The sequence below is a fragment of the Panthera onca genome, chromosome D1 (assembly GCF_046562875.1).
Source record: "Panthera onca isolate mPanOnc1 chromosome D1, mPanOnc1 haplotype 2, whole genome shotgun sequence".
Classification (NCBI taxonomy): Eukaryota; Metazoa; Chordata; class Mammalia; order Carnivora; family Felidae; genus Panthera; species Panthera onca.
The window spans coordinates 44,943,237-44,957,092 of record NC_138348.1 but is presented as its reverse complement, the minus strand read 5'-3'; the positions used below and the strand labels follow the sequence as shown (position 1 = coordinate 44,957,092).

At 43.6% G+C, this 13,856-nt stretch overlaps 1 protein-coding gene across 1 annotated transcript in view; it reads left to right on the top strand.

Annotated features, from left to right (window-relative positions):
• The window catches only part of SPON1 (spondin 1), a 259,786-nt gene that overhangs the window by 3,436 nt on the left and 242,494 nt on the right, over positions 1–13,856 (top strand). The gene's annotated exons all lie outside the window — the stretch shown is intronic.

Sequence of the window (13,856 nt, the reverse complement as noted above, 5' to 3'; positions counted from 1 at the left end):
CTTCTCAACAGCCAGGATCCCATTGAGATTATTATTCAGCTTTTTCCAAGTTGCTAGTGCTATATGGACTTCCTTCTCTCTCCCACCGCTTCTCTCTCCCCTCCCTCCCTCTTCCCCCTGTCCCCCCTCCCTTGGCAATAACTGTGCTTTAGAAAAGCTCTGAAAGGCCTGCTCTGTTTCTGACCATGGCCTCCTTTGACAAGGAGATTACAGTGATTAAAAATAACAAGTTGAGGATCCTCAAGGGGCTTCCCTGATAGGACGACAATTTGCAGGACCAGCCATTCCCAGATCACAATTTCAAGCCAAATAGAAGAAAATCAGCTGAAATGTTGAAGAATTGATTGAAAATAAAAGAGGCCCTTTTGTCTGACTAAAGATCTGTTTATTAGGAAAATAAAGCCAGACCCTGGCTAATGAGAGTGGCTTTTCCTAGATGCTCTTTAAAGGGAAATTTCAAGGAACTTGATGGGAAAAGAATGTCCAGTCGAGATTTCAAAAGCTTGTCCAACTTCAAGCATAATTGGGGGATTTATTCTAAACTGTGAGGTTTGGAGACCTCCAAAGCTGCTTGGCCTTCTCGTTCTTTGTCCCACTCTGGGGTGCACAATGCCACAGGACTGTGTGTCCCAGAGAGCCCCACCTCAGTCTGGCAGAAAGGGCACAGGCTTTGATGTTTGACCTCTGTTCAGTCATATATTCGCTGTGTGACCGTAGGCAGGCCACTTCACCTCTCTGAGCTAGAATTTCTCCAGCTGTGAAATGAGAGTGCTCCCCCCACCCCTTACAGTGTTGCTGTGAGAGTCAGGAATAATCTATGTTAAAGAAAAGCTGTCATAGAGTAGGTGCTTAAAAAAAATACATGTTATAAGATGATTATTTTGGAAATAGAAAAATACTTGGCAGAAACACTGGATGAGACATGGTGTTAAATACTTCCTACTCATCTCACTTATTCTTTCCAGTACTTTGAGGCAGTTTATTATGATTCTTATTTTATAGATGAGAAGACCAAGTCTCAGAGAGGTTTAATAACTTGCCCATGACCACACAGCTGGTAATCATTGGAGTCAGGATACAGACTAAGGGATGTCTGACTCCTAAATCTGTTCCCTTAACCGGTCTCCTGTATTGACACACGAAAATGAACAGGGAATAAAATGAATTAACTATGGCTGCCCTCGGCATTCTGGATGGTGAATCTTCACTGAAGGAAAACAGCAACAACAAATCAAGACAATAACTGACATATCTTGGGACACAAAGTCTAAAGCAATGGCTCCTTATTTACATTTGCTTTTTTTCCTTTTTATAGACTTTGGGATTGCATTTCCTCATAAACTAGAGAACTAATTTAGAACATGAACAACCTTGTCAATCTTTAGCCAGTTCCTTTTGTTTGTGGGAAAACAGAAACAAATTGGATAGGAAAAAAAAACCCTAATTTGATTGTTGTTTTATTCTTACACACAAACTTATACGACCAGGCCTACAAAATTAGATGTTCATAAAGTACCTGTGTAGAATTGGAGAATTTTAAACTGGATAAGGTATTTTAAATAAACTATGTCTAATCTAGTGGAGTTTTTAAAAATTCAGTGCTGCTGCTGATAGTGTAATTAACTATAAGTCGTCCCTCCCACTTCTCTTTTCTTGTATCATTCTCCTCTTTTTTATTATATAACTTTATTTTTTAAACTTGGCCCCCTTTTAATAAGTATGTAGTTCAAATTGATAATGAAAATTAAAAGAGATTGCTTACTGCTTTGAGTTTCATGAAATGCAAAAAAAAAAAAATCAAAACATACAAAAAAATGAAAGCATATCAAATAGGGATTTTTCAGGGTTTAAAATTTGGGTGCTCCTCCATACACACTGCTGACTCAGCTGGAACAGCAGGATGTAATTGCTGATAAGTTCACATACATGGGCTGGCATGTCAAGAACTTTTCACTATTGCTCTCCATTTGCTTGTCATACAGAATGTCAGATGCAGGTCAATGTTAACTTCTGTGGGGGAGGAAAACCTCTTACCATGTTATATTACTGAAGATATAGGTGAAGCTCATGTCTCACAGAGACCCCAAAATACAGCTTTTTGAAAATAAGAGGTAAATGGGAAGTCCTAGATGATGGCCAGCTTTGCTCCACGGGGTCAACCAGGAACCCAGATTCCTTCTGCTGTGTTGCCCTGTAATCCGCCAGTGCTCTGCTGTCCCACAGACAGCCTGGAGTTACAGCACCTGAAATGTGGCTGGTCCGAATTGAGATGTGCCGTGAGTATAAGACACACACCGGTGGTTGAGAGATAAGGATGAAAGAAAAATAGACTTCTCAATAATTTTTTAAGTGTTTATTTATTTATTTATTTATTTTGAGGGGAGCGGGGAGGGGCCGAAAGAGAGAGAGAGAGAGAGAGAGAGAGAGAGAGAGAGAGAATCCCAAGCAGGTTCCACGCTGTCAGTGCAGAGCCTGACACGGGGCTCGATCCCATGAACCCTGAGACCAGGACCTGAGCCAAAAGCAAGAGCCAGTCGCTCAACCAACTGAGCCACCCAGGTGCCCCTCAATAATTTTTTTGACATTGATTCCATATTGAAGTGGTAATTGTATATATTAGCTTAAGTAAAATATGTTGTTAAAATTAATTTTACTTGTTTTACATTTATTCCTACTGGATACTTGTTAACAAATACAGTGAATTTCATCTGCCGGGAGCTTATTTTCACTGGACAGTACTGTTGTAGGGTGTTCTCATCAGAGCCGTTAACAGCCAGCTCACTGCCAACACGTGTGAGTTTCAGTCAGTGTGCAGGGGGGGAAAGGAAGTAGAGGGCAAGCAGCTTTCTTTTGAATGATGTGACCCAGAATTGCACCCAGCACTGCCAAACACACTCCACTGGTGAGGATTTAGATACTTGACCACACCTAGCGGCAAGGGAGCCTGGGAAATAAAACATTTAGCTAGACAGCCACACGCCCAGCTAAAACTTGGGGAAAGGATTTTTTTTCCCCAAAAGAATGAAGGTGAAAATGGATTTAAAGGGACAATTAGCTATCTCTGCCACATGTTTTAATGCATAGTCATCTAAAAGCACAGCATTTCATGTCCTCTCATCCAGTAAAATGTATCTAGATGGTCTTCCCAACAGCATGTAAAGTTTATATACTTGCTAAATGAGTCAGGATGGAAGGAGTGTTAGGGTGTGTGTGTGTGTGTGTGTGTGTGTGTGTGTGTGTGTGTGGTATTGATAGGTTTCATATTGAGAGGAGAAAAAAGGGCCAGTATGTCAGAGTGACCTGTTCTATCTCACCCTCTCCCTCAATAAAGGTGGAAGCTCTAAGGAAAGAAAGGAATAAGGAGGAAGTGGATAAAACAGAAAACAAGAGAGAGAAGAAGGAGGAGGAGGAGTAGAGGGAGGAAGAAGAAGGAAGAAGAAAGGGAGTTGCAGGAAGAAGGAGGAGGGGGAGGGAAAAGAAATTAAAAGAGAAGAAAAAGAAAAGCTCACAGGGATATATATTCTGAAAGAAAATGAGACAATTTGAGTAGACTGGAGCCCCATCTTATTTGAGGGTTAGATTCAAGAGGCACCATGGAAAGCAAAAAATCATATAAGCCAAAATTATTCCTTGGGGTGCCTGGGTGGCTCAGTTGGTTGAGCGTCCGACTTCGGCTCAGGTCACGATCTCATATTTGTGAGTTTGAGCCCTGCGTTGGGCTCTGTGCTGACAGCTCGGAGCCTGGATCCTGCTTTGGATTCTGTGTCTCCCTCTCTCTCTATGCCCCTCCCCCACTCATGCTCATGCTCTGTCTCTCTCTCTCTCTCTCAAAAATAAATAAACATTTAAAGAAATTAAAAATAAAATGATGCCAAAAATATTATTCCTTAAAAATCCTTTCAAATTGTATGTCAGTAGGAACATGGGTACTGGATTCAATGTAGCCTCATTCATGTCTCCTTCCAGACAGTTCTGTTAATGAGGAATAGAAGCACACTGACATTTCTTAATAAGTCCAGGACTTCCATTTGCCCCTCCCGCATTGGAAGAGACCAGTGTCCCCTCAATCAAGTAACAGGTAAAACAGGTGGTTTGCTGGTCCTTAACCCCTGACATGACAGGTACAAAATACTCACTGTGATGGAGTGAGGGAATGAGTCCCCTCCCATGCACACTCAGGCACATGCATGTATTGAATGGGGTGGCAAGTGGCCTGAATTATCGAAGGTATCATTTCCTCTAGTTTTCTTCTGACAGTGTGCAGTTGTGCGTGATTATACCATAGGCACATCTGCTGGAACACCTACGTGTCAGGGAGCTCACCATGTCACATGAAGCCTCCTGTGTGGCCGGCCGGTCAGCTCTTGCTGGTATAAATTTCCCATGTCTACAGGGTGTCTTGGCTGGGCTAGAGATGAGGCTGGGATGGGCAGGTAAGGAATTCCGTGACATCGCCAAGAAGTCCTTGTGAGCTCTACATAGACAAAGCTTCTAACTTGCATGGAATATTCAAAACTGCCATGAAAGGTTCAGGGAAACTTAAACAGGGGCCTACGCACCTCTGTGGATTAGCTGAGGCCCAGAAGACCCATGGGAAATAACTCAAACCCTATCTCCTATTGTGGCCTGGACATTTGCAAATATGCCTCGCGGACTTTGTGAGACAGCAGAAGGGCAGGGAAAGACTCCAGGCGCAAAGCACCATGTGGGGGGAATAGGAGTGTGGGAAGGTGGGCAAACTCGGAGCAGGCCATAAAAATGGGATGGTGATTCTAAGAGCTAGAGGAAGCTCTTATAATCCTCCTCCTCCTCCTCCTCCTCGTCTTCCCCTCCCCCTCTTCTCTTTTCCTTCTCCTTCTCCTCATCCTTCTTCATTTTCTTTTCTTCCTGTTCTTTCTCCTCCTTCACCTCATAGCTGCAACACTACTCTTTGGATTTTCACTCATTCCCACCCCAGGGCCTTTGTACATGCTCTTCTCCATGACTAGAATGCTCAGCCTTATGTGGCTCACTCCTTGTCTTTTAAGTTTCAGCTCAGATTTTATCCCTTTAAATAGGCTTCTCTGACCACCAATTTATGTTTCCCATTTCTTTTGCCTGATTTCATTTTCATCATAGCCCTTAATCACTCTCTGAAATTATCTTGTTTATCATCTGCCTCCTCAAGCTAGAATATAAGCTTCATGAGAGCAAGCACTGTGTCCTTTCTTGTTTGCCATTTATTTCTAGCACTCAGAACAGTTTGTGGACATGACAGGCACTAAATCTTTATTTGTTGAAAAAAAAAAAGTGAAGAATCCTGGTGTGAGATCTGCTAAGAGAGCTAGATGGAAGCAAGAGAAAGTGTTTCTCTCTCAGCCAGAGAAGTGAGACCAGGGATGGGGACCAACGGCAAGGAGCTCCAGGTGTAGGCAGCAGAGAGAAGAGATGCCCAGTGCCCTGGGGGCATTGGCTGGAGGTTGAGGGCAGGCAGATGGCTGGTCCCAGGTAAAGACTATTGAGGGGCACCTGGGTGGCTCAGTCGGTTGAGCGGTTGAGTGTCCGACTTCAGGTCATGATCTCCCACTCCATGAGTTCAAGCCCCACGTCAGGCTCTGTGCTGACAGCTCAGAGCCTGGAGCCTGCTTCGGATTCTGTGTCTCCCTCTCTCTCTGTCCCTCCCCTGCTCATGCTTTGTCTCTCTGTCTCAAAAATAAGTAAAAACATTTAAAAAAAAAAAAAGACTATTGAGAGGAAGGAGATCAGCATGGTGAAAAGCTGGGTCATTGATGGTTCAGAGGTGAAGAGCAGGACAATCGGCAAAAGGGCAAAGGGAAGGGGCTCCCAGCTTCAGACACTGGCTTTGATTGAATGGAGAAGAGAGCAGAGAGGATTATTGATCAATCAAACTTCGACACCAATTATTAAGTGACTTTCCCTGGAATCAGCACTTCGTGGGGTCATTTGTGTGGCATCCAAACCTAGCTATGCTTCAGAATCACTTGGAAAGTGTAAAACAAACAAACTAACCGCAGCTTCACTGGACCCACCCCCAACAAAGAGCTGGATTCCAGAAATCTATAATCTCTCTCTCTCTCTTTTTTTTTTCTTTTAAAACAAGATGAGGACAGGGAAATACAAATCAAAACCACACTCAGATATCACCTTACGCCAGTCAGAGTGGCCAAAATGAACAAATCGGGAGACTGTAGATGCTGGAGAGGATGTGGAGAAACGGGAACCCTCTTGCACTGTTGGTGGGAATGCAAACTGGTGCAGCCGCTCTGGAAAGCAGTGTGGAGGTTCCTCAGAAAATTAAAAATAGACCTACCCTATGACCCAGCAATAGCACTGCTAGGAATTTACCCAAGGGATACAGGAGTGCTGATGCATAGGGGCACTTGTACCCCAATGTTTATAGCAGCACTCTCAACAATAGCCAAATTATGGAAAGAGCCTAAATGTCCATCAACAGATGAATGGATAAAGAAATTGTGCTTTATATACACAATGGAGTACTACGTGGCAATGAGAAAGAAATATGGCCCTTTGTAGCAACGTGGATGGAACTGGAGAGTGTGATGCTAAGTGAAATAAACCATACAGAGAAAGACAGATACCATATGTTTTCACTCTTATGTGGATCCTGAGAAACTTAACAGAAACCCATGGGGGAGGGGAAGGAAAAAAAAAAGAGGTTAGAGTGGGAGAGAGCCAAAGCATAAGAGACTGTTAAAAACTGAGAACAAACTGAGGGTTGATGGGGGGTGGGAGGGAGGGGAGGGGAGGTGATGGGCACTGAAGAGGGCATCTTTTGGGATGAGCACTGGGTGTTGTATGGAAACCAATTTGACAATAATCTCATATATTAAAAAAATAAAAATAAATAAAAAACACATTATGAAAAAAAATAAGAATAAAAAATAAAACAAGATGAGGAGACACAGAGAGAAGGCGGCCAAAAGATGGTCACTTTTCTATGCCCACGTTTCCCCATCACAACCTCTCCTCGCTCCACCCCAGCCTCCTGTGCTCCACATACATTAGCACCTGGTCACATCACTGCCTATCCTGTACCCGAGTACAGTGGCCAGTAGGATGTCCCCAAAGTTGGAGTGACAGCAGCCTCCCCCTGTCTGGGCAGTGAAGCGTTGGAGAGGGAAGAATCATGAGCTTCCTTTAGGTGATGCTCAAAGCTGGCAGAGCCTGAGCCATGGTTGACCTGGTTGTACTTTTCTCTTGCCAACATGTCCCTTCCATGTAACTTCCGCTCATCGGTCCAGGTTGTTCTTTGGAGTCGAGCAAATGAGGTCTCCCCTTGGCCATATGTCAGCCATTGAGGTGTTTGTGAAGAAATAGAAACTATGACTTCTGGCCAAAATGCCCCATTTCTTCAGCCATTCGTTATAGGATGCTGTTTCTTGTCCCCTTGCACTTTGTACCCCAGATGTGCTCTGATAGGGATAGAACATGGGGGATGATTATCTCCCTTGTCCTGAGGGCTGTGTTTGTGTTAAGCTTGCCAGGTCTTGTGTTTGCTATTTTCGCAGCGCTCTGGGATCACGCTGAGCTTGCAGCCAGCAAAAATTCCTGTGAGCCGCTGGGAAGGCTTGCTTCCCTCCTCTCCCTCAACTGGTGTGACTGGTCTTTGAATGTAAGATTTGACGTGATTCCTCCTAACTTGGTCTTGGTCTTGGTCTTCCTCAGACGTAATCCAGAATGTTTGGGTCCATCCCTGTAGCTGTCAGCCACTCGTGGATCTGGATTCTGTCACTGAGTGACTTATCCATGTAATCTCATTTTGGATTATCTACAATTCTGATAAGCAGTCTTAGAAATCTTTATCAAAGTTGATAAGAATGTTGAGCAAGGGGCTCCCTTGACATCCCTTGAGTCTTTCCCTGAAGTTGACATCTAGTTCAATACTTTCAAAGTCAACTGGTTTGCTGTCATCTCAGTGGCATTTTAGTATCAACTGCCACCTTCCTCGTCAACCACCTCAGTTAAGCCACAAATATCATTTCCCTAGCCTGCTAATGAATTGTATAGTTTAGGCAGAATTATTTTCTTTCTTTGTTTCAAAGTTAGTAAAGACTCTTTCCACAGAACATGACAGGAACAAAGTCAAGTTAACTAAAGCAGAAAGAGAATTACTGAGTCTCATATTTGGAAAGTCTAGGGGCGGGTCTGGCTTCAGGTATAAATGGATCTAGGGACCCAAAAGGGTTCTCTCCTCCCTCTCTCCTTTCCATCTCTCCCTTCCATCTCTCCCTTCCATCTCTCCCTTCCATCTCTCCCTTCTACCTTGTCTGTGTCACTTTTTCCATCCCGTATCTCTTGGCTGTGTTTCTGTGTGTTGTCCTCATTTTTCTTACTACAGATAAACTTTCTCCAAATAACAAGGACTATAGCTGCCAAGAACCTTCCATGAAAAATCTTTCAGTTAGTCCTGTAACTAAAAGAAAAGCCCTGGTCCCATTAATTCCAAACTGGAAAAACCCTGGGGGAGGATTCTGATTGGCCCATCTTGGGTCACAGACGCAGGGGAATGGGGTGTGGAGAGAGACTAAATTTGGGCCACAGTCACTTCTGTGACATTATGTTTCAGGAGGGAGAGGGGGTGCTATTGTCGCCAGCCCCAGAGATCCCATTGTCTGAGTAGGATAAGAAGTGGGGCTCCTGGAGAGTGTATGTCCCTCCGTGCTTCCTGCCCTCACCCATACCCCCAGCTACATTCTCTTGGCTGACACATCACCAAGTCTCCAGGAGCTTCCTTCCCACCCATCCCTCTTCCCATCTGCGTAATGGTCAGCTCAGGACCCATGCATCTGGCTCCCAGCCATCCCATGAAGAGGTAGCATATGTGGGAAAGAATGAACTTCCATTGGGCTGTTGCATTGTGCTTCATATACATTCCCACCTTTAATCCTTATAACAAACCCATGAGATGATAATGATGATCCCTATTTTATGGAGGAGAATGATTTATTTTGAATGTATCCTATTAATTTAACAAACATATATGTACACTTATTATTATGAATATTAATTCATTTGTTGGCATAATAACAATGAGATAAGTACCAAGACCGTCATTTTACAGGAGATTAGAAACTGAGACCTCTAGAGGTTAAGTAACTTGCCAAAGGTTACACATAGTAAACAGGAGAGATTCGAACCCAGATCTGTTAGCTACATCCAGTTTTCAATTTTAGATATGTGTGATATTTAATTTGGAATGGGACTTGTTTCACCTCTGCCTGGGAATTCTGGAGCACTAGCTACAGAAGACCATCCAGGGAAACAGAGTGGGCCAAGCCCACCATCACACTTGTTTTAGACTTTTAGCCCTGCCTTCCCATCTGCCAACCCATCAATACCATCTCCTTCCGCCTCATCCTGGCTGGGTGGGCTCAATTGTGACAATTTATTTTTTTATTATCATTAATGGATTTTTTTTTTAATTTTTTTTAATGTTTATTTATTTTTGAGACAGAGAGAGACAGAGTATGAACGGGGGAGGGTCAGAGAGAGGGAGACACAGAATCTGAAGCAGGCTCCAGGCTCTGAGCTGTCAGCACAGAGCCCGACGCGGGGCTCGAACTCACGGACCGTGAGATCATGACCTGAGCCGAAGTCGGCTGCTTAACCAACTGAGCCACCCAGGCGCCCCTAATGGATTTTTTTTGAGAGAGAGAGAAAGAGAGACAGAGTACAAGTGGAGGAGGGGCAGGGAGCGAGGAAGAAAGAAACCCAAGCGGGCTATCAGCACTGAGCCAATGCGGGGCTTGAACTCACCAACTGCGAGATCATGAGCTGAAATCAAGAGTCAGACGCTTAACTGACTGAGGCACCCAGGTGCGCCGTGCCAATTTCTAAGTGAAGCATGTGCATCGAATCTTCCCGTGTTCTGAAAGTCCTGCACAGCAGGGAGGGGACCGCTGTGGCTTGTGTACTGCTCCAGCAGTCTTTGTAACCCCAGGTTGCAAGTTAAGACAGAAGTTAAAGTTCCCTGTAGTTGATGTGTGGGGCATGAACACTGGGGCATCTCAGTGCCATTTAGCAGGTGGAGAGAGCTGGGATCTGGCTCAGGATCTTTTCACTGAGGTTAGGGCCAGGGAATCTGAAACCCAGAGTTCATGTTAAATGGTTGACACACTGACACTTGAAGGACCCAGAAAGCTGTTTGGGGGTTGGGATTTTCAGATGGCAAGTGTACCCAAGGATGAGGAGAACTCAACCTTAGGTAGCAAGTTAAGGCTAGGCTGGAGGGTGAAACATCAGTCCTCATATCAGCAAGGCAGACCAGGAGGCCCTTGCCACGGGTTTTCAGGGAAAGGCTGTAATTCAATAATCATACAACTTCCAACCTGCTCTTCCTAAAACATAAATCTGAATATGACATTCCCTAACTCAAACCCTTTAGGGGCCCCTCGTCACCTCCAGGGAGGTATCCACCCTTTTTAGCAAGGCTTTGAAGGCTTTTAAGTGTCTATCCCCTACCTTCTTCCCCTGACCTCTTATCACCCTGTCCCTTCCAGCTTGCAATTTATGAAATACAGAAATAGTTCTGGTTTCCAAGGCCAAGACTGTCTCATCATGCCTTTCCCTGTACCTGGAGTGCTGTTAGTCTCTTGTCCACTTGACAAACTCTTATTCCTCACTCCACTTGGAGTTCAAATGCTACCTCCTCCTTGAAGCCCCCTCTGACTGACTCCCAAATTAGACCCAGATGCTCCCTCCTCTGGCATCCCAGAGCAAATTATCCACACATCCATAACACCCATCGTATGTTATAAAAAATATCCGCTGATGTGTCTTTTCCTCCCAGCTCTTAGACTGAATGCTCCTAGAGGGAGAGGTCGTATCTTTTTTTTTTTTTTTTTTTTTTTTTTTTTTTGTCTCCAGGTGCATAGCACTGGGCAGGCACAAAGTGCTTAGTAACAAAGGGATGAGGGGCTGAATACTACACATGGTAGCTTTGGAGGAGGAAACTTTGAAGGAGGGACCAAGGGGACAAACACTCAATGAGCGTTTACTGAGCATTTATTGTGAGTGAAAAGGCACGCTCAATGCTAAAAAGACCGTGCAGCTTAAGACAGACTTGGTCTCTGCTCTCACGGAGCTTCCAGGTTATTAGGGGAGACCAGCATTTAACATATAACTCACAAATAAGTGTGTAATTAAAATTGGGTGAGAGGCATTCAGAAAAAGGAAGGCTCTGTTCACGATAAGGGCTTACCCAGAGCTCCCCATACCCTGACCCTGTGAGGATCATCCCCAAAGACCTTTATTTCCTTGCAGCCCTCTCAGGGGTCCTTTAACTGGCACCTGCTAGCGTTTTTCTTTGGAGGTTCAGTCATTGTCCTTGAGGACCAGCTTTTGGAAACCCGTTGCCGGTTGATCGGCCTGCTGAACATCCTGGTCTTTATCATTTTCATCATCATCTTCTTCAGCTCCAACATCCCCAGTGCCCGTGGCCATCGGCATCCTTTACAGCTCTTGAATCCTTTATGTACCAGGCGCTGTGATAGATGTTTATTTAATCCCCTCCACATTCCTATAAGAAAGGCAGTATCATTAGCTTCTTTTAAAAATGAGGGAACAGGGAGGTGAAATAACTTGCCAGAGGTCATGTAATTAATAAATGATAGCTCTAGGGTTCTAATCCAAAATCTTTGCTCTTAACCAGTTCCCTGTATGTGCTCACAGGATGGCTCTGAATGGACTTTTTTTTTTTTCCTAAACCTTCATCAGCATTTTCCTTGCATTTCTTGGGTCTCTTAATGGCCTCTCTTGGGAGGCACTAGGGAGGAGTCATTAGAGAGAAGATTCTATTATTTATTGCCAAGCAGTCATCTTCAGTCATTACTGGAACTCAGAACATACTGCACATTTGTGCCTTTCAGGAGAGGGTCACATTAATGGGTCCTTGGAGGGATGGGATCTCCTGTCTTCCTTCAGCTTGTACTGTGGAATACCGTCATCACCAGTGATAATTTCAGGTTGAAACCCCACTCTGAGTTCAGCCTCCAGAGCCTCCGTCCTGTGTGTTATATACAATGAGGTAGAGGAAAACCTTAGATTTGTTTTGTTTTTTTTTAACCTATAGGAATGCATCATTCCTTGGTTTCTGGGAAACCAAGTTTATGATGAGCCCTTTAAGTGTAATGCACAGATGTACAGAAAGGGGCATATTTATCATTCAGAAACATCACTGAATAACATTTGTGCCAGAATATAACTTACATATGGAAAAGTTCACAAATTGGACTGCTTAGTGAATTACTACACATTGAACATGCTCATGCAGTGGGCCTGAGATCAAGAAACAGACCATGATCAGCACTCCAGAGGCATTCCTTGTGCCACCTGCAAATCACTTCTCACTCCACTTTGCCACGTGTGTAACCACTGCCCTGACCTCTGGCATCGTAGATTACTTAAAAAAAAATTTTTTTTTATTTTAGAGAGAAACTGAGCATGAGTAGGGGAGAGGGGCAGCGGGTGAGAGAGAGACTCCCAAGCAGACTCCATGCTCAGTGAGGAGCCTGATGCCGGGCTCGATCCCATGACCCTGGCTTCATGACCTGAGCCAAAATCAAGAGTTGGATGCTCAACCGACGGAGCCATCCAGGTGCCTCTACTTTGTATGTTTTTGGATTTCACACAAATATATAGATGTAATCATAGCCTTTGTATTATTTTATATGTCTTCTTTCATTCAAGATTATATTTATGAGATTTATTCCTTTGGTTTTTTTTTAAAAATATTTATTTATTTATTTTTGAGGGAGAGACAGAGACCGAGACAGAGTGAGAGCAGGGGAGACACAGAATGAGAGTGAGAGAAGGAGACACAGAATCCAAAGCAGGCTCCAGGCTCTGAGCCATTAGCACAGAGCTCGACGCGGGGCTTGAACTCGCGAGCCGTGAGATCGTGACCTGAGCCGAAGTTGGACGCTTAACCGACTGAGCCATCCAGGTGCCCCAAGATTTATCCTTTTGTTGTATGTAGCAGTAATTCGTTCGTTTTCATTACTACAGGGCATTCAATTATACGTATATGTCACAGTTTACATATCCATTCTACTGATGATTGACACTGAGTTTCCATTTGGGTGCTAATACAATGTTACTATAACCTGATAGATGTTACTTGGTACACATATGTATGCATTCCTGTTGATTTAGGAGTGACATCACTGGATCATAGGGTCTGTATATGTTCGGCTTCAGTAAATACTGCCAAAGAGTTTTCCAGTGAAAATTGCTTATTTTCGGTTCAACGGTGTGTGAAAGTTCCAGTTAACATTTGATACTGTTAATCCTTTTACGTTTAGTCAATCTGGTGGAAATGCGGTAGTAATTTATTGTGGATTTAATTTTTATTTTCCTGTTCACTAACGAGGTTGAGTGTCTTTTCATATGCTTTTTGGCCATTTGGGCACCTTCTTTTACGAAGCATTAGTTCATGTGTTGTGCCTATTTTTCTCTATTGGGTTGTCTTTCTTTTCTTGATCTGAAAAAGTTTTTATATATTTTGGATTAAAGTCAACTGATGGTGATATGCGTCGCAAATATCTTCTTCCACACTGTGCCGTACTTCTTCCTGATGATGTCTTTTGTTGGGCAAAATTTTTACATCAGCCCATTTATGTATCTTCTCTTTTATCGTCACTGTTTTTATTTTCTTTTTTATGTCTGCTTAAAAAAATCTTTCTGATTCCAAGATCATTCATATTTTATCCTAGGCTCACGTCTAAAATCTTTGCTGTTTTATTCTTCACAGTTAGCTCTATCGTCTATGTGAAGTTTATTCTGCGTATGATGTGCAAGGTCAAGATTCACCTGTTTCTATATAGTTACCCAGTGGT